Here is a 27,658-nt window from a genome sequence, read left to right on the forward strand (position 1 = left end):
GGAGTGTCCTAGGTTCGATTCCTGTCGACGACACGAGGAGCTTAAAGATATTCCTCAGCCATAGCCAAGTTAGCCGGTCTTGGGCTTGGACAACAGGGTTTTTTTCCCAAGTTTATCTGTGGTTTTTCAGCCCACAAGCAGGCAAACCAGCCCTTTAAACACACACACACACACACACACACACACACACACGGATACAGTCAGGAATACTTAAGACAATCCCTCCAGTCATAAGTCTGAATTGTCAGCTATGCCAGTCCCGAGCCCGGATAAAAATAGGGAGAATGAGGTGGTGCTATACTTCCCCGTAAAAGGGGCTCGCGGCAGGTGAATCACCATATGAAATGAATGAATGAATACCAGGTAACCATCTATGGTCGATATGATACTGTGTCATGGCATTTACCTTCCCAATCTACATAATCGCCAACAGTATACAGAATTTCACCCGTTCTATAATCCTCCCTGGCCAACCCTATCCGGAGTTAGCATATGTTGGCTTTGTGGGAGCTTTTGTAGTGATCATGCCATTTTTTTATCGCAGCAGGAATGCTGAAGATGGATAATCACTCCAGTGACCGATATAAGCTCGGATAGGAGCATCCAGATGTGGCGGTCTATCACAACGTAATCATTATAAAGTGTACCTGGAGGTTAAAAGTCATGCAGCGCATGGAGGACGACGGCCCCATCTCGCACTTGGTTTCAGCTATTTGTCTTCTAAATTCCAAGAATATTCACCCAGCCGCAACTAAAGCATGGGTTTCTCAGTAAAGGTATGTTTTTTTTTTTAAACTTTCACAAAGATAAAGGTTTAAATTCCAATGCAATACAGAGAAAGACACTTTAAAATGAATGTTTTTAAATAAATAATCATAATGTAAGTCTAGAATTTTTATAGACTTTGACTTTCCTCTCTAGAATAACTTACATCTGGCAAACAGAAGATTTCTCAAAAAGAAAATATTTCATCACTAAATGAAGAATCACAGCAGATGAAAGTATCTTTTACGATGTAGTCAATAAAGAAATTTGTATTTCTTTCTTCGAGTAGCTTGCAGGGGAAAAGTGTTATGTAATAAGTTCTTTCCTGAAATCTAAATATTTGACTTGCGTACTCCGAAAAGGCGAAATAACTACGGAGAATCAAGAACAGACTTTGCAGATTTTCGTGGAAGTAAATGCAGTTATTGGAATTGTCATTTAGCTCCAATTTCTGTAGTTATTTCTAATAGAAATAGCTAACGAACCAGCTGTATTAACGGAAGTATCGCGTGTAAAAAAAAAAAAAAAATCACTATTTGAATTAAGGGGATATTAAATCCCACATTGTTTTAAAACTGAATAAGAAACTCAAAGATTGGAATCAGAGAGTTTCTTGCCGAACATAGTAAACTATAAAGTATCGGCGATTACTAGCGTGAGCTAATGCAAGTAGTCCTAGTACGTAGTACAATCTCGGGCAACTCGCAGCAAAGGTGGCAAAGTTCTGATCGCTATTCTTGGTATTTTCCATAATGTAAAAATTTTTTCCTAGGAAATGTATGCTGTTATTACATTATAGTGGGAGGTCACTACCCAGACTGGTTTCAGCCTTTTGAGTAAGTAAAGCCGTCTCTAAAAATTCGGACGATCGCTAGACCACTCAATAGTGGGCGAAAGACCGTCCATCTCCGCGTTGGCTCCACTCAGTGATGGCCTGCCACCCTGCAACACCACCGAGCAGAACCGCTCATATTCCTAAGAAAACCACTCACCGACAAAGCCCGTCACCGGGCCGTGCCGGAAAACACTTTCCCCGGAAACTCAAATTGCTCCCTTAAGGCAAAAACCTTAAGAGAGCGAACTCATATTTCCCCCCCCCCCCCACACACACACACCGGTTTCAGCCTTATGTATAAGTAAATCAGTCTCTAAAAATTCGGACGATCGCTAGACCACTCAATAGTGGGCGAAAGACCGTCCATCTCAGCGTTGGCTCCACTCAGTGATGGCCTTCCGCCCACCAGAATCGTTCATATTCCGAAGAAAAGCATTCGCCGACAAAGCCCCTCACCGGGCCATGCCGGAAAACACTTTCCCCAGAGACTGAAATTGCTCCCTTAAGGCAAAAACCTTAAGAGAGCGAACTCATATTAGCAATCTCACGGGTTTCAGCATTTATTGATGCTTCATCAGTGAGCAGCTAGACTAAATTAATACCAAAGAGTCCTTATAAGGACTGGCTTAAAGGGGCGAAGCAAGAATGCTTTTCATCTTTCCGGTTATCTGTAGAGGACAGTGTAGCGATAAGGTGTTATTGGGCAATTAAAGCTCTGATCATGGCAGGAGGGTAACAGCAATGGCCCGGCCTCAGTTAGAACTTCATTGGCTACAGCACTGCCATCCATTGCCCTCCAAGGGTATTGGATTGAATGAATCAATCACCGCATCTCACGGTCGATTGATTCCCCTTCTTTGCTATACGAGTTGTCAAAAAGGTGCACCCATTAAGTTACTTAAATAATAAGAGCCAATAGGCTTCATTTCGGCGATATAAACATTATTTAAATTAAGGGGATATTAAATCCCATATTGTTTTAAAACCAAATAAGAAACTCAAAGATTGAAATCAGAGAGTTTCATGCCGAATATAGTAAACTATAAAGTATCGGCGATTACTAGCGTGAGCTAATGCATTACCACCTTCGCTGTGAGTTGCCCGAGATTGTACTACGTGCTAGGACTACTTGAATTAGCTCACCTTTATAGTTTACTATATTCGGCATGAAACTCTCTGATTCCAATCTTTGAGTTTTTTATTCGGTTTTAAAACAATGTGGGATTTAATATCCCTTTAATTTAAATTATGTTTATATCGCCGAAATGAAGCTTATTGGCTCTTATTATTTAAGTAACTTAATGGGTGCACCTTTTTGACAATTCGTATAACAGAGTACATAAGTTCTTTTCGCTATACTCTGTGGCATTATATTATATTATTATAGCGAAAAGAATCTTTGGTATTAGGAGATTTGGTGATGATGCAGGTTAATCGACCGTGAGATGCGGTGATTAATATTAATACGCTTGGAGGGTAATGGATGACAGTGCTGTAGCCAATGAAGTTCCAACTGAGGCTTTGCTATTGCTGTTACCCTCTTGCCATGATCAGAGCTTTAATAGCTCAGAACACCTTATCCCTACACTGTCGTCTTCAGAAAACGGGGAAGATGAAAAGCATTCTTGCTTCGCCCCTTTAAGCCAGTCCTTATAAGGACTATAAGGTCTTTGGTATTAATTTGGTTTAGCTACTCGCTGATGAAGCCTCAATAAAGGCTGAAACCGGTGGGGGTTTCAGCTTAAGGTTTTTGCCTTAAGAGAGCAATTTGAGTTTCCAGGGAAAGTGTTTTCCAGCACTGCCCGGTGAGGGGCTTTGTCACTGAATGCTTTTCTTCGGAATATCAGCGGTTCTGCTCGGTGGTGGTGGACGGTGGAAGGCCATCACTGAGTGGAGCCAACTCTGAGATGGACGGTCTTTCGCCCACTATTGAGTGGTCTAGCGATCGTCTGAATTTTTAGAGACGGTTTTACTTACACAAAAGGCTGAAACCGGTCTGGGTAGTGACCTCCCACCGTAATGTAATAACGGCATACATTTCCTAGGAAATGTGTTTTTACATTATGGAAAATACCAAGAATAGAGATCAGAAACTTTACCACCTTTGCTGCGAGTTGCCCGAGATTGTACTACGTACTAGGACTACTTGCATTAGCTCACGCTAGTAATCGCCGATACTTGTATAGTTTACTATATTCGACATGAAACTCTCTGATTCCAATCTTTGAGTTTCTTATTCGGTTTTAAAACAATGTGGGATTTAATATCCTCTTAATTTAAATAATGTTTATATCGCTGAAATGAAGCCTATTGGCTCTTTATATATATTTAAGTAAAAAAAAATCACTATTGTAGCTATATGGACACGGGAGTTATTTCAAAGGTCCACTTTTATTTTTACACATTCTGATGTTTTTTGCTATAAAAATCGAATACTTCATATCTATCATTAAACAAATATCAATTAGCAATATATTGTAAAAATATTTCTTTCAGATTAAAATTCCGTTATAGCTTTTGAAAATAAACTGAAGTACTCTTTAAACACAACTAGTTAGACTTTTCACACTTCACAGGATATGAGGTCACGATAACCCCACCTACAGTAACTGACGTGTCCTGAAACATGACTACAAGTCACGCTTCATGTAACACTACCTATGAAGTAATCGATTTGTTCAAGACAAAGAAATTGTACATGACTTTTCAGTTATGGGAAAGATGTTTTAAGTGTCGACTCACTAAAGGAATCACCACGATGGTGTCTCGGTCCGAATTAAATCCACCAACAGGGTTGGTTTGAGATAAAATAATAATAATAAAGGAGAATAGCTTCGTATTACTCACCACTGGGCCAACTATGCGGCCGAACTATAGATTTACAAATAACACACATTAAATGTAAGTTTTGTACATTTTTATTATAAATAAATTAATGTGGTTTAATAAAAAAGCAACTAATAATATTATAATATTAATAATAATATTAATATTGATATTAGCATTATTAATCCATCACTGTTATAGAACTAAAACTAAAAAGTTTCAAAATTTACAAGGCATGTTTTGAGAATGGAATCTTCGACATCGAAGGTGCATTTGTAGTACTTAAAAGACATGGACTCTGCCCAGAATTCCATATATGCCTCCTTAATTGCTGCTTATAGGTTTCACTGATATGATAGCTGCTAAATTTATGAATTAATTGTAGAAATAATAACTTTATTAATGGATGGAAAGAGGTGTTAATGAATGTTCTTCTTGGTATGTGACTGTTCATAAATTGATGGAAAGAGGACAGGATTAGGATTGATGCTGGAAATAATCAACATACAAATATAAAAATATTTTCCCTAATTTCTTTCTTATTATAATTTTATTATATATAAAAAATGGTAAAATTAATTATATATCGATCGAGGTGAGGTAGAACGTTATGTTTTGAGTAATTTCCTTCAGCAAATCACAATAGTCTTATAAACAAGAGTGAAGTTAACTCCTTTTCTACATACGTGCATTACTTTTCTTGCATCAAGCTTTCTTTTTTAAAACTAAAGCTAAAAGAAATCTTGTTTTAAACAGTATGTCAACTAAACTAGACGCAAACATTATTTATAATTCATTCAAAAGTGCACACGCTTAATCTTCATTTGGTTTAGCTTGTAAGTCCTTAAAATTTGTATAAAATCTTAAATGACATGCGACACCGATCATATGTGAGATGAGTAGCATGACCTATATATATCCAACAAATATCATTACTCTGTGCTTTGTAAATGAGACACGTGATCAGTTTTTCACAAAGGAAGAGACATCCCACGTGTTTACGCAATATTTGTAATTCAGTGCATTTTGTTGAAACAAAAATTTCTGTAAATAATTAATAATATTTTGCAGTTATTATTTATACTTAAATGATTAGTGATTTCATTATTTTTATAATTAAACACTCATTAGGAAAAACTGATTTTTAACTAACCAATACCTCGTTTTTTCAGCTGTACAGAAAAGAAGCGAAAGCTCGTACATGAGTGTATTCTCTAATGTTTCAATCTTAAATTTAATGGAGTCTGCATTTACTGTGTGCCACTGTAGAAAGAGCTAAAACATGAACACTGAATATGTTTACATATGCACGGTATAATACTTCATCCTGTTCACTGCCATTAAAGATCTAATCTCGACAACATTATACGGCTTTTAGAAAAAGCCCTCATTTATTTTCATCCCGATATAAACCCATCATCACTTCCACCATATTGCAACTCCTCTGGGCTCATTTAAAATGCTGTCACAACAGTCTCTATGGTCCCGAGGAATATTATGGGAATCTAAGACGACTTTTTTATGGTCGAGACCGTTGGAGCTGTTGATGTTGCCAGAAACATAAAGGCGTTTTTTAGTGTTCATTCACACTTTATTGCGGCTAGTAACAAGAGCCAGATTTTCTTTACTGTCCGTTGATGGAACCATTTTACGGAAAAGCAAACTAACTTTAAATTATAATTCCAAGGGGGTCTCAGCGCATCTAATGAACTCACCAACGGCAGCCAATTTTTCAATGTTATTGTTATCCGTAACCTTCTGTTTTTACTCTTTTTTTTCGTTTTTACGGAAAAATGGCTTCTTATGTCACAAGTAATAATAAATGACCTCCTTCCATTCTCCGCTAGCAGTGAAGTATGTGTGAACTAATTGTTCGGTCACGTCATCGCCCAGACACTGTGATTAATTTAATTTAATTTTGTGTGTGCGTGTGCGCGTGCTCTCCTCTTGCTAGCAAATAATTGGAAGCTGTAGCAAGTTATCAGTAATTTATTAAGTAATTTATAAGATATATAAATTATTTTGCTTAACATAGGTGGAAGGACGGAAACAAATTACAGATGAAATTTTAAGACAAATGGAATCGGAATAAAAATGGAGATATTTTCTCTTATTATTTCTTGTTTTAATGTTTTCTTGTTTTCTGGCCAATGATTTTAGAGAAAATTTGGTTTACAAAGAATACTGCATAACTAAATAACATTATGCTCTTCACGAGAAATGTGTGAAATGCGCGCACGAGTTCAATAGAGTTTGCATGATACCATTCGAGTAAATGCATTCACTGTATATGAAATGAGAAAATTAAGTTGAATGTTCATCTCCAACTGTGATCCAGATGCACTATGGATATTCTATGGTGTATTTCGCCTGATATGAAGCTCGCCAACTCTTTCATAAGAATTCAGAGTTCGTCTGTAGATTGCGTTACCCTGAGGAAAAAGAAGGATTGTAGTTTTGTAATAACAGGAAGGGAAGAATCTAAAAATGTTACTTGACACATTTTTTTTTCTCAAATTCAAAAATCATTTCTCACATCTGTTTTTGTAACATGTTCCATGAATTCATAAATTTAACGAGTGAGGCAAATTAACAGTATGACCTGCGAATTGAATCATCTCTTATTTATTATTACTAATAATAGTGTATTATCAGGCAACAAAGAATGTTGATTAACTAAAGTTATTAAGTCGCATTTTTACTAGCTCCATCTACCGGCCTGTGTATATAAATGCAGTCTGTTTATGTGGATTTGGATATCAATGGCGAAACTTGTATTAGCATAATATGACTCCTATTTTACAACTATTAACTGCTTTTCTAAATTATTTTCACCATAACTGAAAGTTTAAAGATCTGGATGAAATAAGTAAGATGATTTCTTTCAAAGTAATTTATTAATCCATTTGTTATAAGCAATAAAATAGAAATCTTCATATTAATTTTTATAATGCATATTCACATGCCTTCTTCATCTTCTACCTTACCAAACATCTATACTTTAACAACTCCTTATCATTTCGTTAATCTAAAAATTTAAATATAAATTCTAGTTAATAAATTAAACGTTAACTGAAGGTTCACATAAACTAGTTTCACAAGTTCTTTTATGAATAATGGGAAACACTAAATTATTTTATAATTTTATGATTTGCAGATTAACGAAAATGATTCGAGGGGCAGTTCTGCTACTTTTTTGTGTAATGAAGGCAGAGGAAAGTTCGACCCCATTTCGGAATTTTTCATGATAAAGAACAAAGAATGCTCAGTGCACAAACAGACACAAACAGATAACCCCGCCTAAAATCACCTCCGAACCAGTCCCGGAACAGACAGACACAGGAAAGTGATTCCAGTGGAACGGCATTGAATGGAAGTACACACTTTGCTTGGAAAGGTGAAAAAAATATTTAATAAAACGAATTACAGAGAGAGAGAGAGAGAGAGAGAGAATTTCAGATTTATTTGAATGCATTAAGAATGATTACAAATTTCCTTCAAGATTTCTTAGTCCTTTAAAAAATCATGTGAAGTATATTACTTATATTACTTCATTATTTAAGACATTTTGAACAAAGAACGCCCAATTTTCATCATCCCATTCTATTTTCAGCTTTTCTCATCCATAACATTCTAGAAGTCCTAACGATTTCATTTTGTGATCTCTACCCTTTGCATACCGCCATCCATCGGTCTCCATTCTCTCAATAATTTAAGCCATCTTGCATTGTTATGTCTCACAATGTATTAAACCCATCTCCATTTACAATGCATAATTAACACGAAAGTATCCTTTCGTGTTACATTATGTGTCACACCAAGCATATTTCTTTCCATTCTTGTTTGGGTAACTTTCAATTTGTGAAACATATTCTGAGTTAAGTTTCAGGGTTCATGTAATTACAAATTAGAAACAATGATTGAAACTTTTCTTTTCAAATAATAGGGATATCAACTTTGAAGATTTTTTGGTGTTCAATCGTATTCAGCATTACATTTGTTTTGTATACTCGAACTAATTCTCTGAATTTTATTTCTCGGTGTTCTGCACCTTCTCCAAAGAGAACTATATCATCAGCAAAACACACGAGTTAGAATCTTTCCAATAATATTAATTCCTTTACTCTTTCAGTTCAATACATGAAAAACGTCCTGTAAGGCAGGTGTAAAAGAGTTCGGGAGATTTCATATCTCCGTGTCTTATTCATCTATTTCTTAGAAAATTTTCACTTTCTTATGCAATTTAATAACATAGGCGCCATGACTTATTTTAATGTTTCTATATACTGTGTCTCATATACCCCGTTTTAACTGTGATTTTAGGACAGTTGATGGAGTTAAATGCCTTTTCAAAGTCCACGAAGGCTACACAGAGAGGTTTATTATATTTCTCTTTCTTTTCTATAATTTGCCTAAGATCAATGGTACTGTAATTATTATTATTATTATTATTATTATTGTTCCGGGAAACTCCAAGGAGTCGACAGACTCATCGATGGAGGCCCTAACATCAAGTCAAGAACAACTATTCAACATTCACACAGTATCTATCATACCTTGCTTTTAACTCATTCACGGTCGTAGCACCCACAACAGAATCTGGAAGCTTATTCCACTCATTCACCACTTTCCAAGTAAAAAAACTAGCTCTAACACCCTTGTCAACCACGCTCTTACCCAGCTTCCATGCATGGCCCCTAGTCCTTGCACCACCAGTCATATTTTCAAAAATATCTTCTGGATCAATCTTATAAAAACCCTACAGTAATTTGAATTCTCAATCATATCACCCCTCCTTCGCCTATCGTCCAATTATTGCAACCCACAAATCTTCAACCTATTCTCATAAGGTTCATTCCACAGACCTGCTATCATCTTGGTCACTCGTCTCTGGACCCTCTCCACTTCCTCCCCATCACGAAGAAACCCTGGTGCCCATAACTGGGCACAGAAGTCCAGATGGGGTCTTATCAAGGCTCGATACAGAGGAACAACAACTTGTTTGTCTCTGCATGTTAAAGTATTTTTCAGAAGCTAAGTGATTTGGTTAGCTGTTTTAGTCACTTTTGCAATGTTCCCCCTAAACTTCAACTCCCTATCCACCAACACTCCCAAATCCCTGGCCTCATCAATCTCCTGGAGTACGGTTCCACCAATGCGATATACTGCTGTTATTCTTTTCACCCCAAAGTGCATAACCTTACATTTTGCCACATTAAATTGATATCCATTTTTCCTAGCCCAGTCCTCCAAACTATCCAAATCATCCTGTAAAATTTTGACATCCTGTGCACTCACGATTGCTCTACCCAACTTTGCATCATCAGCAAACAAGTGAACACTTCCTCTCAAATCTTTTCCAATATCATTGATAAACAAATTGAAAAGCAGTGGTCCAAGAACAGAGCCATGCGGCACTCGACTAGTCACAAGACGTCTTTTAGACTCCACTCCTGAATAAACCACTCTCTGGTATCTCTCCTTCAACCACCCTCCTATCCATCTCACCAACCCTATATCTATCTCGATCTGTTCCAGTTTACTGATTAGGGTTCCATGTGGTATCCTATCAAAGGCCTTGGCAAGGTCCAGTAGTATCACTGTAAACCCATTACCCCTATCCAGTTCAGCCGTCACTGTGTTATAAAACGTGAGTAAGTTAATGAGGCATGATCTACCTTTCACAAAACCATGTTGTCCCTCATACAATATCCCATTTTCATCTGTCCAATCCTGTATTCTTTTCTTGACTAGTTTCTCTAAGACCTTGACAATGATTCCTGATATGCTAATCGGTCGGTAATTTACAACAGCAGTCTTGTAACCACCTTTATGTAGTGGAACTATTTTCCCCTCTTTCCACCCGCTCGGGACTAACCCAGACCCGAGACTCAAATTAAACAAAATGGTCAAGGGTACTGACAATTCTTTAGCTGCTTCTCGTACAACACGAGCTGGTATACCATCCAATTCCACAGATGTATTGACATTGAGGTTATGCAATAGACTACTCACCTCCACTTCATTCACCACAATTCCCGTATAATCTACTGGTTTATTCGTTTCTGCAATGTCACCACCTGGATGATATATTCTTGCAAAGTGCTCACTCAGAAACTCAACTATCTCAACTGATTCAGTTACCTCCCTACCATCGGCATTCTTTAAAATCATTCTGCCATGTACATTTCTCCTTTTACTTGCTACATATCTAAAAAACTGTTTAGGATTCTCTTTAGCCTGCATGGGCAATGTTCTTTCGTAATCCTCTTTTGCTTTTCTTACCACACTCGTCACCTTTCTGGCCAGCGCTTTATACCGTTCATGTGTCTGCCGGACACCTTTCTCCTTAAATTCACCCCATAGTTGTTTCTTTTTTTGCAGCTCAAGCTTAATGGTGTTATTCATCCATTTAACCCCTACTTGATTTATTATTCGGACTCTAGGTATACAGTCAGCCATTGCTTCATGCAAGCACTTCTTAACTACCTCCCATGCACTATCAACTTCTAGTCCTTGTAATTGTACATGCTATGGCACTGAACCAATCAAACTCCTAAGCTTGTCATACTTTCCAGGCCCAATAATTCCACATGTACCCTGTCTTAGTTGAAAATTCTACACCTTTAGCCACCTCCCAAGTCAAGACCCTATGATCACCCTCAGCGATTGGTGGCAATGTGGTCATTTTTGTTACAGCCAAATCCTTAGATGTAATTACTAGGTCAAGCACTCTCTGACCCCTAGTGTTTTCCATTAGATGCTGTCGCAGATAGTTATCCCTTAATAACCGCATAAAATCCAATTCCTTCCTCCCGTGTGTCCTCCCCTCACTCCATTCAATGCGACCATAGTTGAAAGCTCCCATAATAATTACCCTCCTTCCACTCACTTCTTCTATTTGCTTGTGCATACTATCTCCACCATCTTTTCCATCACCTGGTGTATAGCAGCACCCAATTGTATATTTTGTTCTGCTAGCCACAATCTCACACCAAATGGCCTCAAATGCGGTCTTTTCTCTATTCTGCAATCAACTTCTATTCTCCTTGACTGCAGCTCATCAGCTATCATCAACAATACTCCTCCCCCCATTTTATTCTCTCTGTCATTCCTGAACACACGAAGTGCCAACCATGGCAAAAACTCTTTCTTCTTGTTCCTAATACTCCTAGTATTAGTGTACATGAATTTAAGACCCCCATTAGCCCCAACCCTACCTTGATGCCTTATATTAACTATCCCACTCTGATTTGTTGTCCTTATTTGCTCTGGCATATTATATTCATTCTTACATTCAACTGCCTCCCTAAGGACTGTATATCTACCCCCCCCTTAACAAATCTAGTTTCCCTGAATTTGCACATCCACTACATTCAGCAACACTTTATAAAGTCTTCTTACACAGTAACCATTCAAATGCAAGCCATCCATCTTATATAGATCCTTTCGCCCATCAAACTCACTCCACACGTCCACAAATTCCACACCACTGGTCATACATAACCCACGCATAAAGTCATTCGAAATTATGGCTCTCCTTTTAAACATTTCACTGTCATACCGTGGCAAAAGACTAATCATTCTAACTCTCTCACTCTTTTCTTTTGCTACCTCAAACAATTCATTCAGGTCTTCTATCATTTCCATTTTATCTCATTTCAAATCATTCGTACCTGCCACAACAAGCATTTCTTTCACCCTTTCCTTTTGCTCTCTAATAGACTCAGTTACATCCTTTATGGTCGCACCAGGTTGGTACGATTTTGTCAAATCCTCTACTAACACACCTGGTACTAACGAGTCTCCATACAGCACTCTATCCTTCATTTTGTTCATGTTCACATTCATATGTCTATTTTTCCTGTCATACCTTTTATTATTGGTTGGTTCATTCAGTCGACTTTTGTTCATGCACTCTAGCTGCTGTTTTGCCCTTTCTATCGCACCATTCAACAACGCGATCTCACTCAATGCATCTATCTCATCTTTTTTTTTTCTCTGAGAAACCATTAATACTATCATTCACACTTTCTACATTCACACTCTCACAATTCTCATGTACAGCCTTGCCGTTTCTTGTCATATCCCTATTTTCTTCATTCTGAAGTTTGACAAAAATATCACATTCACGATCCGAAATACATTTCAATTCCTCATTCTCCTTACATTTTCTACACACATTCAATCCTTTATTATCTTCTAACCACACTGCGACCGCACTCCGCAAAGCGTACATTTCACAGCTAGTACACTGACTCATTTCTTTTATACTACCGTTCTTTGATAAAGATGGCGAACCATCATTACTGGCCGCCATTTTCCTTCGTACAGATGCCATACTTATTTGCAACGTGTTTTATCAAATTATAAGTTATAACACACCAAAAACACACAAACAGACTCACTAAAATACGCAAGGCAAACAAAACTACGCAATATTAAGTAATTTTATCAACGATAACTGAAAATAATACTTATCTTATCAGGAGCTTGCACGAACACTACACACTACGATATAACCTCGAACTCAAAACTAAAATTATGTCTAATCTCTGCCTGGTCCTCTAATTGCATATACTCGAACTGTTTCATTATTCTGTTATTTGTTACTTCCCAATGTTTTGTGTAATGTTAGTGATTTTAATGTGCTCCCTTTCACCTTTGTATAAACAATTATTTTAATGCACTGTGAAAGTTCCATTCTGATATTTTTTTTCTGTTTTAAACAAAGTATATGAAGATTATGTATTGCCAAGTAGTCAGTCACCGCCTTTCCTCCAAATTTCAACAGTTCTACTTGAATCCCATCTTCTCCTGGAGATTTCCCTGCTTCATTGTCTTCAAAACTGCCTCGGTCTCTTCTCTCATAACTTATGGCATTCATTTGACAACACTCCTTGAAGCTGATCCACACTAAATGCCTTTATCATTCTAAAGTCCTTCATAATATTCTTTAATTCTGTTTATTATTTTGTTATCCTTTGATATCAGAAAACATTCATATTTTTATTATTTTCAATAATTTATTTTGTTGTTTTATGTATTATTATTATTATTACTATTAGACCTCAGACTACTAATTATATCACATATAAATACAATAATCACTACGGAAAGGCCACACGAAACTTCTACATCCCAGACATGATAAACAAATTACCTTTTGAATACAGAAACCTTACAAACTGCAATAGCCTGAAAAGAGCTCTAAGGACATACTATGAACAAGAAACACGCACCCAAAATACCATACAAACTCAATGAAACACAATATATTCGCTCAGGCTTTCAGTTCAGCGACACATCAAGACATTTAAAGTTGTCGTGTGTGCGTTTTTTTTTTCCCCCTCCCAATAGTAACCCACCCAGGAAGTAATTTCCTACATGCTCTATTGCATTACAATGCTTATATTACAAGTACTGAATAATATTTCTATTTATATTTTTGTATCCATTTTCATATTTACATATATATTTTAATATACATATATTAACACTATACAGTATAATTCACATAATATCAGTGTTTATGTTAGATCACAAGGACTGGAAATTGATTTTATTAGCAAATTTAGTTAATTCTATGTAATACTGTTCGATAAGTCTCTGTTTTGACACTGGCCACTTGTCACCGGAAGTGATGACGTGTTGTATTAGGGGCTTCCGGATAGAGTCCAATAGCTGACAGCCGTAGAGTATGTGGTCAACAGTCTGTTGATAGTGTGGATTGCAGATGCATGATGGTGATTCCAGGATATGGAATCTGTGTAGATAGTGTCATAGTTTTCCGTGTCTCATTAGTAGCGTAATTAAACCTGAAGAAATGGCGTGTGTTTTCAATCGGAGTCTACTTCTGATGCTACGAAAGAATTCTTTTGTCGCTGATCAGTATTTTGATGTTTTCCATTCTTCTTTCCACATGTCTAGGCTTTTCCCTTCTGCAAGTGTTTTTATAGTAGATTTCTGATAACTGGTTTTTAGCTACTTCTTTAGTCAACTGATCCGCTCTCTCGTTTCCTGCAAACTCCTGTATGTGCGTTCACCCAGCAGAACTTGATTTCCCACCTCTCTAGAGTGAGATTTCGAACCAAATTTCTTGTCTGTTCTATTAATGCAATATGGTTGTTCTGGTTTTTTATGCCGTCTATAGTGCTTCCACTATAGACGGCACTATAGTGCTTCCACTATCACTGTAAATTGTTGCTGTCTTTTGATGAGAGGTGTTGAGTTCTAATTCCTGGAGATATATAAGTGACTGAAGTATAGCAAATTGTTCTGCTTGGTTGTTGGAACCGCGAGGATTTAGTCTAAAGCTGCGTTCTTGTATTATGGACTGTCTGTTGTATGCAGTGAACGAACAACCGATGTTCCTTTCAGTTTTGCTTCCGTCAATGTATATTTCGAATTCGTCACTTTCAGAGCTTTCCTTCTCCTTAATATTTGTTTTCTTTGCTGGGTGAGGTTACTTACTGTAGTGAAGCGGACGTTCGTAGCTATTTGGATCGATGTTGTAACTTTCGATAGATCTTCCGGAAGTGACTTCATATATAAGAGATAATTCTTGTATTTTCAGGCAGATCGGTGTTAGAGCTGCAATAACGCAAGCTGCCTCGAGAGATATGGTCCTGTATCCTTTGATTATGCGTATGGCTATAAGGCGTTGAACTCTATTTAGTTTTTGTCGGTTTATCTTTGATTTTAGTGTATGTTTCCAGGCAGGTGCAGCATAAGATATCAGTAGTGGTATAGCCGGTATATATCGTTTTCAGCGCTCGTTGGCCTAATCCCCACTTAATCCTTGCCGACTTAGCTAGGAGGTTTACTATTTGTAAGCTTTTTTCGGCAACATATGAGATGTGCTTATTGAAGGTGAATTTTTCGTCTATTGTTACTCCTAGGTATTTTAGCTCACTGGCTACCTCGAGAACTTCTCCGTTTAGGAAGACTGTAACAGGTTGTTTTGATTTTTTTCGTGAGATGTGGAGCACTTTAGACATGGTGCTATTGAAGGTCACTGTCTTCTCGCGTGCCCACTCTGCAATTTTAAAGAGTTTTTAGTTGGCCGTTACTTCTAACTGCAAGCCATCGCGTTCCCGAATCATTATCATCGGCGAAGGCTATGACTTTTGTTGCAGTAGTGACAGGAAGTCTTAAAAGCGAATCGTACTGGATGTTCTAGAAACCTGGCCCACAGCAAGAGCCTTGCGGACAGCCTCGTTTGACGTTTTTCGTTTCCGTTGTAGTTTTTAGTGTCATAGTTGATCTTCTGTCCGAAAAATAATTTTTTGTAAGGTAGAGTATGTTTTTAGGGCATTTTAAATCTATTAATTGATTGATTATTGCTGGCCACCACGCAGCGTCGAAGGCTCCTTGTACATCAAGTGAGACAGTAGCACGTCTTTTTTTTTTTTTTTTTGCTGCAGACTGTGTTCTGCAAACTCTTTCGCCTCCATAATTGCATCTACTGTGCTGGACTGAGGTCTGAATGCGTATTGATTACTGCTTAATAAGTTTCTTGAATAGACATGGTGCATTATTCGGTTTATTAGAAGTTTTTCAAGTATCTTACCAGCAACGTTTATGAGGCTGATTATTCTGTATTTGATAATTTCGTCGGATGTTAATTTTTCTGGTTTGATTACACGTATAATTTGTGAGTGTTTCCATATTGAAGGAAATCCCTCTTTTTAGGTATTTGTTGTAAACTGTTGTTATGAATTCGAGGAATTCGAGAAACGCTGTTAAGAGTGTGTCGCTACTTATTCCGTCTTCTCCAGGAGTTTTTTCTTGGATCCATTGATCTTAATATTGACTCGATTTCATTAGTTGCAAACGAGTCGTCGTCAGGAAAGTCTGTATCTGTTTCCATTCTTTGTCTGCAAGTTTTGTGGATTTCTTCATCTGTTGATTCATTGTCATTGGGAATAAACTTCTCTATCATAATAGCTGCAGTTTCTGCTAAGTTTTTAGTGTAGGTGCCGTCTGTTTTCTTGATAGTTGATTGAATAGGTGTTGTCTTGTTCTTGCTTGCTGCTAATTTATATATGCAATTCCAAGGATTCGATAAGGTTGAAAATGTACAAAATTTTTTCCATGATTCTGTTTTCGCCTTTGTAATTTTGGACTGATAGCTGTATTTGGCTTTATAGTAGTTCTGTCTTCTGCTCTCTCTTAAATCTTGGTTATTGTGTGTTCTTTTGTATAGTCGTCTGAATGCGTTGACACGTTTTCTTAGGATTGTTAGTTCGTCGTTCCACCACGGTACTGATTTTCTTCCATCGATGTTTAGCTTCTTGGTTGTTCTGAGTGTTTGATCGTTGGATTTTTTCAGACCTGATGAAAGTGCAGAAGCAAGGAAATCTATATTGGTTTGTGCTGATGCCCAGATGGCTAGGTTTTTGTCTAAGCTGAGCTGTTTTTCGCTGTTCGCATCAAGGTCGTCTGAATGCGTTGACACGTTTTCTTAGGATTGTTAGTTCGTCGTTAATGCTTTTATAAATTTCTCTAGGTTGGTTTTATTGGTGAAGTATTTGATGTTAATGCGGTGGTTTTTGTTGTCTATTCCGTTTAAATTTTTCTTACTGACGATGAAACTTATTATGCGATGGTCAGAACAGCTTTCCTCTTCTTCGCATTTCCATGCAGAAACGCGGGGTAAAATAGCGCTGTTTACCATTGTTAGATTGATGAAGCTGCTTCCTCTGCTATTTTCAAATGATGGAGTGTTACAGTCGTCGTTTAGTATGTGTAGGGAGTTTGATGCTATGAACTTTTCCAAATTTTTCCCTCTATTGTTTGTGTTTTTTATTAAACCATAATACCGAATGGGCATTGCTATCTATTCCAAGTATTACGCCGTAGTTGGTGGTAAACTCTGTGATGTTGGTCATTTTTTCTAAGTCGTGTTTTATGTCTGTGTGATAGTCAAGATACATACTCGCAGCAAAAGTTTTAATTCCTCTGTGTGTAATTTCAATAAGTATCGAGTCCACGTTGCTGTGCTGGGTAATTAATATTGCCTCAACTTCAGGGTTTACCACGAGTATTGCAGCTCTCTTTCTTTCTAATTCTTTGGAAAATATTTTATAATTACTTGGAAAGTCGCATATTTTGTTGTTGATGTTGTAGGGTTCTTGTATTAATGCCAGTCCTATATCTTTTCTATTTATGATTTCTGTTAAGTTATTGATAGAGCGTTGCAGATTTATTTGGAGGCATGCCAGGGAAGTAGTGCTGTTTCTACAAGCTTTATTATTTGCTTTCTCCATAATCTATGTTTTGCATTTTGAGCTGTTTGTAGTAGTTATACGTCGGGCAGTCTTTGCTTAATGCCATGTGTTTGGAATCGTTTTTGGTTTTGGCATGCTTGTGATTTTGGCAGTTTATGCAATTCATCTCGGACTTATTTCGTGGGCACTAGCTAAACTTATGTTCTTTTGAGTAGAATGGACAGGTGGTTTTCCCCCTGCAGTCTCGTGTGTGATGGTGGAATTTATTGCACCTCACAACGCTTACGTATTCTGCACAATGGCAAATTCTCCACAACATTTTGACACCGGTTTTTAGCAGTTTGGTTCTCACCGTTGGATCGACTTCAATAATGAAGTTTCTCTTGTTCGTTTTTTTATTTGTCATGATGCATTTTTGTGTCAGCTTTGCATCGGTACTGAAGAGTTCGTTCTGCATGCGGATTGAGTCAATTGCATTGTTCGTATCAATTTCACTGGGAATGTCATATATAATTATTCTTGGAAGATATTTCCTACTGGGATTTGCTACTAACGTATCTTTGCATTCTTTCGTGATTTCGTTATGTAGCAAATCTATGTCGGTCTTTTACTTTCGATTCAATTAAGACTCCTCCATTATTGATACTTTTCATTTTTGTGATTCCGATTTTGATTTTCGTTGGGTCGATTTTTTCTTTGATGATATTTTTAGTTTCCTCGCTGTTTAATTGAGTTATCGGTTTCACTATGAGTTTATAGCATGGGTTGTTTTCAGATTCGTCTTTGTTTTTAGCGTTGTTTTTAACGGCATGCGAGTAGGCTGAGCCGAGTTAGCCTGTTCCTGGTTGCTTGTAGCAGTCTGTAGTTCTATTGATACTTTAGTTTCGTTTTCATTTTATTGAAAACCTTTGTTAATTCACTCACTGCCATTAGTATGTCATTTTTTAAATCGTTCCTTAAATTGCCGCTTACTTTAGCGACGTTACGCAGCAAATCTAAGGCTTTTTCGAATTCGAATTCGTCCCGTGCCGCCATTTTAATATTACTAGAAGTTGTAGTATTATATTACTATTACTATTATTACGGGCAACTCCAGGGAGTCATTGGACTCATCGAGGGAGGCCCCAAATCATATTCATCACAACTATTTGACATTCATACAGTATCTATCATACCTCGCCTTAAACTCATTCACTGTCACAGCATCCACTACAGACTCAGGGAGCGCATTCCACTCATTCACTACTCTAAAAGTAAAGAACCCAGCTCTAACACCTTTACTAACCACACTTTTGCCCAGTTTCCATGGATGTCCCGTAGTCCTCCCACAACCAGCCTTGTTCTCAAAAATATCTTCTGAATTAATTTTATAGAAACCCTTCAGTAATTTGAATGTCTCAATCATATCTCCCCTCCTCCGCCTATCAACCAATTTTTGCAACCCACAAATCCTCAACCTGTTCTCAAACGGTTCATTCCACAGACCTGCTATCATCTTGGTCACTCGCCTCTGGATCCTCTCCACCTCCTCTCCATCAAGAAGAAACCTAGGTGACCAAATCTGAGCACAGTAGTCTAGATGGGGTCTTATCAAGGCTCGATACAGAGGAACAATAACCTGCTTGTCTCTGCTTGTCAACGTATTCTTCAGCAACCAAGTGATTTGATGAGCTGTTTTGGTCACTTTTGCAATGTGTCCCCTAAATTTCAATTCCTTATCTACCAACACTCCTAAATCTCGTGCCTCATCAATTTCCTGGAGCAGGGTTCCACCAATGCAGTAAACTGCCGCCAATCTTTTCACCCCAAAATGCATAACCTTACATTAACCTTACATTAAACTGACATCCATTCTCCTATTGAACTGCTAACTTTTCTAATGCACAAAGTTCAAGAAAAATGTACTTACAGTTTTCCTGCTTGTTCCTAGAACGGACGCTTCCATTGAATAGGTTTCAGGTGGTACCAGTTGGGAGGATAGCAGCTAATCCTATTATGCACGGGTCTTTGTTTTGAGGGTTGAACGATAAATACAGTCAGAATAGCCGTATTCAGTCCGTAAAGATAGAATAAAATTCACTCATACGCGGTTAGAACTGTGAAACTATAGAGTAAATTACTCACTGTTAGATAGATCACTGTACAAGCTATCAGTCTATACCAGATACATCCAGTTATTCTGTTAGATACCGCACAAATCGAGGTAAAGCAGGAGCGATTTCAGGCACGTCCGTTCGTGTCCGAGCCCACCGTGTGTGTGTGTGTGCGTGCGAATTTCTCAATCCACGGCTGCAGAGGAAATCAAGCCTATTAAACATAGATTTGATTTCATAGCTTCCCAACACAGCAAACAAACCAATAAATAATAACTGTGTCATCCTCAGATAAGCTTTGAGGAGGAAAGCTGAGAAATAACATCTCATCCAAGATAAAAATAAATAAATAAATAAAAATAAAATAAAAATATGTATCACATGTAATCAAACATATGTAATGTTATATCATATGTAATTAAAGAGTATGTAATGTATGTATCATATGTCATAAATTATCATAATTATTATTGCGAAAAAAATTATTATTATTACTATTAATTATCAGAATACATATATGTATCATATGTAAACAAATAAGGACAGTGACGGAGCTTGCACCACCTTTTCTCCGAGTTGCCCTGGTGTTGTACTACCCAAGTGATTACTTACACTTGGGCTTGCCGAAATGTATGTAATGTTGTATCATATGTAACAAAAACTATGTAATGTATGCATTATATGTAATAAATTATTATTATTATTATTATTAAAATTATTATTATTATTATTATTATTATTATTATTATTATTATTATTATTATTATTATTATTATTATTATTAATTTGTATTAAAGGATCGGATTTCATGTGTCATTTCCCCCCCCCCCGATTATTTTGCATACTTCTGAATATTCTAATTGAATTTCTTGTGGTAGCATTTTGTTTTAATTCTCTGCATTTTCTTAACAAATCTAGAGTTTCCTTTGACACTTTGTCTTTTCTTATATGGGAAATAATTCCAATTAATATGTAATGTTAATACATATTAATTGGAAAGTATTTTCTATGAGATAATAATGTTAGTTTTGCGTATTTTTAATATTTTTTTTTATTAATCTCAAGTTTATCTTCTTATCTTGAAGGTTATCTTTTAAAACACCTTAACATCTGCGGTCTCGAATTTTCAATTTTTCAGGTTTATTGCATTGAATTTCTCTTTGATTAGTTTATTTTTTCATTTCTTTTTTAAATTTATAATTTCAGCTCTTCCATTCTGTGATTACATCCTGTATTAAATTTGTTTACAACTATTACATCCTCTACGATATGTCTCCTACTTGTTTTTATGAAATGAATTTCATTAAAGTTTGAACTACTCTCTGTCCACTTACGATGTTTATTTTTATTAAAGAATAAATAATAAAGACTCTTCTCTCTTCAGTAAATTCCAACAGTCTTTCATTCTTCATTCCAACACCAAACTTTCCCATTGAATTTAGGTTATTATTATTTTCATACACATACCGGCCACTGATTTAGAAACTTTTGTTTAATGCCGTGTTGGACCTCCTTTATCCCAATTACACCATATGTAGTGTAATTTGGATAAAAGAGGTCCGCTCACGCACATTCACATCTTTACCTCCAGCAATTATAGCAGCCTTGCAATAAATAGGTCCTAATCCTGAACAACGGCTCTACACAACAAAATTATCGATATATCCAAAGCAGTTCAAGGAGCACATGGAAACATCTAAGACTCTTCAAAGAACAAAACAACAACAACAACATCCATATGTTGTATGGCATAGATTCCATAAGATGTTAGATTGCATACCAGGTGTTCACCAGACAACTGGCTCGGATTTGACAGAATAGGACTTTGTTCCCGGCTCTGTTTTTCTAACATATCCCATGCATTCTCAATAGGGTTTACATCCGGGCTTTGTGACAGGGAAGATAGTGAAAACTGCTGTCATACTTGCTGAACTACCACTGAACAATTCTTGAGCGATAGACAGTAGCATTGTAGTCTATGAAACAACTGTCACCTTCTGGATAAAATCAACATTGCTGGATGAATTTAATCGGCAACAATGTTCAGATATTCCTCCGAGGACACCCAATCTTCCGACAATATCAAAACAGCCGTTCAGTACCAATAGAACATGCCCGACACGATAACACCACATACAGAACTCTCAGGTTTCCTGACACCACTATAGATGAACATTCTTCACAGCAATCAGTGGTTTCCGTATAGGCAAGAGACTGCCACCGATTCTCTTGAATTCGCTGCTCCTAAATCGTTTACATATGGATCGTGAACAGCCTTCAGTGGTTCGATCATTTGCTGCACACAAGAAGTTCGGTTTGTTTGTAAGCCTTCTCAGACGACGAAGATCTCGTTCCCAACAGACTATCTTAAGACCACAGTAATGCCTCTTACACAAGCAATGTGGATTATTCTTACACTGATTAAATAGGATATCTCACCCTTGAGAAAAGAGTCAGCTCTGATGTTTTCAAAATTGCGACTGCAAGCTGACGGCACTCATAATAAGCACATTATCGAACTTCGAAATGCCCTTTGTTTTTCCGGCTATGATTAACACTGTTGGAAGGTACTGACCAGCAGTAGTCTTAAATAGTTGTCTAGAACGAATAATGACGCACGTGATCAAGTATTTTATATATACACTGCGTAAGTGACGTACACCTACATAATGCTTTCTAATTCAGTGGCCGGTATGTGTGTATTTATATGCGTGTCATGTATAGTAACAAATGGATAATTCAGTAAGTGGTCTAAATATTAAAATAGAATGTGAGAGAGACAGTAATGAGACGTTTCTGCTGAAAATGGAGTATATAAACTAGAATGTTTCGATGCTAAATGATATCAATGATGAATCTCAGTCATTACACGAAGCCATCTGATATTAGATTTTATATCAATATTTATTTATTTAGAATAACAGCCAACAGCCATAAAAACTGTCTGAAGAAAGTAACAAGCGACTCCAGCTATTATCAAAGAATGCATATTATGTAACACCGAAATGGATTTCGAGCTACTTTTTGACTGCACGCAATCTTCAAGGCTCACACAACTTTCTATGGTAGATGAAGTGTGGCATTGAAAAGCGAACCACGCTTGTCAACTGGGATCATGAAGATCTCATTATCTCTCGATGGCTTTCCACTAACTATGAAATTAGCAGGTCATAATCAGCTCATCGAAATCCGAAAAACGAAAAAGATTCATTGATCCTTCATCTTACTAATGGTATTCTTAGACATCTCTTTCAGGTTAGCATTGCGATGTTTCGCAATGTGTTTATATATATATATATATATATATATATATATATATATATATATATATATATATATATATATAGTTGGAAGAAAAGACGTTTCTTGTTGAGTATTATTTTCGTTCATACGCAGTTGGTAGAACAAATAGTCCAAGTAATGGTTCCACCATGACCCGCTCTCAAACCTAGATGAATTAAGGAATAACTAACGATATGTCCACAGATGTCCCAATCCTTGTTCTCCAATGTAACCGTTTCGAGCACGTGATCTCAAGATTCCACCGATCGTTGTGGATGTACATATTATCATGTGTAAATATATATATTTTTGTTAATAACCCATTTACTTTATAACATATATCGTTATAGTTATTCAGTACTATTTTTTTTTGCCATACTGTACAATCATTCATGATCACTGATGATGAATGCTTTTCAAAATATTTTTGTAGTTTTGACTTTAATCTTTCTTAATACTATTCAGTTCTGTGGCTTCCTTAATTTAGAAACATCCCCTTAGATTTTCTTTTTCCTGCGCCAATAATATTTTGTCTAAGCAAAATTTGGATTAAAATCTACATTAGGCGTCTTCGTTCGAGGGTGCAACTTTCTAGTGATTTAACCTTATAAATCAAAGAATGCGCAAAATCTCTGTAAGTAGTGTATTCTCTGTACATATATATATATATATATATATATATATATATATATATATATATATATATATATATATATATATATATATATATATATACAGAGAATACACTACTTACAGAGATATATATATATATATATATATATATATATATATAAATTAAGTGATATTAAATCCAACATTATTTCAAAGCCGAATACAGAAACTATAAAAGTTTCGTATGAAATTTCACCAGAAAGCTTACGGGAATACATTTGCCGGCCTTTACGAGTTGCCATAGCCGGACCTAATAGGTGACAACGACGAATCATGTTGGATTTAATATCCACTTAATTTTTATAAATTTTGCATCACCGAAGGGAAGCCTTTTGGCTCTTTATTTTAGTAAAAAAGTTTTTTTTTAAATTGTTTTCCGTTCATACGGTAATGTATTTTGAATTCATTTTCTGAGTAATGTTTTGTGTCATTTGTTCACATTTTATTTCCATCGATAAGAGTAATAATAAATTTCCTTTGGTGTTGTTTTTAAACAGGAAGAAGAGAAAGAAGAATTACGAGATATTGAATAAACGAAAGCAGACAATGCAAAACACCATATGAAGAAGAAGAAGAAATTAGGGAAAAGCATATTGCTCTACGAACCTAGCTTAACTTATAGACGGAAATCGCTATTTTGAAGAAATCCCCGGATGCTCAAAGTATTTTATGAACTACCAAAAATATCGCTGAAACACTCCCTTCCATATCTCATGGTCTTTTGTCCCAGTCTATTTTTTCGAATCTACCATGTACGTAGTGAAAAGGCAATTCAGAATAGCGAGCTTTTGAGAATTTTCTCAAAACTTATTTAGCATAATCATTCCTCTACTTTTAAGATGGATTAAAATACCATATTCTGTAAAATTGGAAAAAATCTTCCGAATTCTATAAATGGCTTCAAAAGTGATGTAATTTTCTAAACTACCCAAAACTAATATTGATAATAAATATATTTATAAAACCATTCTGGATTATATTGTTGTTGTGATGACGTGACATGTAAGAGAAACTCAGAGGATAATGGATGGCAATACTGTAACTTAGTGGTTCTTAACCTGGGGTGTGTGCACCCCTGGGGGTGCGAGAAAGCATTTCCAAGGGTGCGAGAGAAGTTTCTAAATTTTCAATGGAAACTACCGCCTGACCGACTGTGAGAAACTAGCGAACGTTACGTCGACTTTTGGGACCCCCACTCCTACCCTCTCTACCTTTGCCTTAGCGCTTTTACCATTTGCCACCACCTACCTGTGTGAAATGGGATTTTCATCACTTTTGCACATAAAAACAAAAGCCAGAAATCGCTTAAATGCAAGTGATGACTTACGCGTGACTCTTTCAAAAAAGGAGCCTCGCTTCAAAAGTATTATTATGAATAAACAACAACAACATAGCCATTAAAAATTGAGATATTGTTTTATATGTATATGTAAATGTATGTGTTTATTTTCTAAATATTCCTCTATTTCCTAAATAAAGGAATAGAAACACATTTTTCAAGGGGGTGCGAGAACTTATTTTTAGATTCAAGAGGGTGCCGATCACTAAAAAGGTTAAGACCCACTGTGTAACTAATGAAGTTTTAACTGAGGCTCGGTTACCCCGCCAAAATCAGAACTTATAGCTCAATAACACCCCATCCATACATCTCCATACAAGCATTCTTGCTTCACCCATCTAGCCAAAAAATAAATATTGTTGTGATAGTATTGTTCGATAGGAATTTTCATTTTTTAAATTTTTGTTTCGTTTTTTTGATTAAGCAATGGAAAAACCAAATCCAATGGTGATGCTCGAAGTTCATTGGCGTCTTCCTTTTCCTAAGCAGGAATATCAAAGAGCTTCCATATCATCATACAAGTAATGGCCACCTGAATTAGAAACTTTATGAAGATATGCGTCACTTACGCAGCGTAGATACAAAATACTTGGTCACGTGTGTCACCACGATTTCTAGTCTATTATTTAAGCATGCTGCTGGTCCGCAATCGTCAATAATGTTGATTTCAATGGGAAAAACAAAGGGCTTCTTGTAAGGTGCCTGACAGCTTGGCTGGAGCCAAGATTTTGAAAACAGCAGAGAGCTGACTGTTTTCTTAAAAGGTGAGATATCTCGGGTGTTTAATCAGTGGAAAAATAATCCACATTACTTGTCTAAGAGGCGTAACTTCCCTAAGACAGTCTGTTAGGAACGAGATGGACGACATCTCATTCCTAACAGATGACCTGCACATACAAATAGCACTTCCTGTGAACAGCATTTACCGAAGCATTGAATGAAGTCTGTTCCTGACCCATATCTCACCGACTTGGCACAGCGAATTGAAGAGGATCCGTATTGGAAAAGGGTCAATAAAGGAGATTCAACGGTATTAAATAAAAGTTTCTAATTCAATGGCCAGCATGTGTACTTCAACTGAATAAAATGCTACCTCAATAAGTATAGAGTTATTTGCTATAGGAAAAACCTGAATTTATAAACATAAATAAAAAATAAAAAAAGTCCACTGAGGCTCTCCTTTTGATAATAAAAGAAACCCTTATATTCTTATGTGGGTGTCACTACAGTCTCATTAACGATTATATAATAATACGCAAAACCTAAAGAGACTTCTCGAACTGAATATTGAGTGATTAGTGAAATGCATACAATTTGTCAAGTGCTCTCAGTGAGATGAAAGATCAGACAAAATCCATCGCACTGCTAAAACTTTTCCTTTCAAAGTTACGAAAATGGATTATAGACAACTATTATTTTTAAGAATTATAAAAAATGTGGAATTAAGACAGACATTAAATAAAATGACGAATTGAAATAAGACAAAAAGATAAATGATGAATAATGAAGACATTAAACCGCCTGTTTATTTGTATCCCAAATTTCAGATTTCACTTTCAAAATGAAGTTTACAAATCTTCAGCAGAATGTAGAAAGTTTGGAAAAACTTAACGGGAGTTCTTGTTATTTGGGGTTACGTAGAAGTAACTAAGGCTATGAGACAAGCGCATTATGTCTGTCAATTGCGTATGTTCCTAAGGCTGATCATCCTTTTCTGTTAGATTAAAAATTCGAGTTTTTGAAAGAAAAAAAAAAATTCGCCATCGCAGTGTGAGACCTGTAAACTTACCTTTTGGCATTTATAATACCATATTGCGATGGTATTATAAATGCCCCCCTTAATTCTAATTTTAATAAAAATGATTAAACACATCCGCGCGGTTAGCCTAGTGGCTGTGCGCTTCGCAACCGTATGCTTGGGGAAGGAGTGTCCTAGGTTCGATTCCCGTCAGTGACGTGAGAAACTGAAGGATCTTCCTCAGCCATAGCCAAGTTAGCAGGTCTTGGGCCTGGACAGTAGGGTTTTTTCCCCCTTATCCTGGGGTTTTTCATCCCGCAAAGCAGGCAAACCAGGGGCGTAGGGCTGACCATCTTATCCTGTGAACGGTTTGAAGTCCGATGATTAATAAACCTTCGACACCGGATGGTTTCGAGGATTTATTAAAGATGAGATGAGACAGTAACGAACCAAACCCACATGGAGGTTTGAACTAAACTGCACTCATTTATTAAACCTCCTCGCGCTACGATAAGTTTGCCACCAGACGTTTCTGAATTAAAGCAGTTGGTGTTGTTCTGATAGGCAACATTTCAGATATCACGTTGCGAGACTTGACGCAAGCTTCAAACAATTCAGAAATTCGTTACCTTAGTTAATGACTCTCCGCCCCCTCTATACTTTATTTTCGCTGCTTTGAATGTGACTTGGCTCCATGAGGATATCAATTCCACCGAAAACTGAAGATAAATTAAGTAAACTTCACGGAAGTAGTAGATGATGATAAAGCTTCATCAACAAGACTGTCAATCTAATTCCGCCCTTGTCTGACTGGGGGAAAAAAATACGCAAAGAGGTCAGAGAAAGGTATATCACAACTTAAAAAATAAAAAAAAA

General features: G+C 36.6%; 1 long non-coding RNA gene across 1 annotated transcript in view; it reads left to right on the top strand.

The window, feature by feature from the left end:
- Positions 1-24,549, top strand: part of LOC150106472 (uncharacterized) — a 47,668-nt gene extending 23,119 nt beyond the window's left edge. Inside the window, exon 3 of the long non-coding RNA XR_016548309.1 lies at positions 24,203-24,549. This is a non-coding gene — a long non-coding RNA (uncharacterized LOC150106472). The remainder of the gene's footprint in view (positions 1-24,202) is intronic.
- Positions 24,550-27,658: the final 3,109 nt, after the last annotated feature.

The sequence above is a fragment of the Typopeltis vanoorti genome, chromosome 5 (assembly GCF_054136105.1).
Source record: "Typopeltis vanoorti isolate ZY-2024b chromosome 5, IOZ_Tvanoo_1.0, whole genome shotgun sequence".
NCBI classification, from domain to species: domain Eukaryota; kingdom Metazoa; phylum Arthropoda; class Arachnida; order Uropygi; family Thelyphonidae; genus Typopeltis; species Typopeltis vanoorti.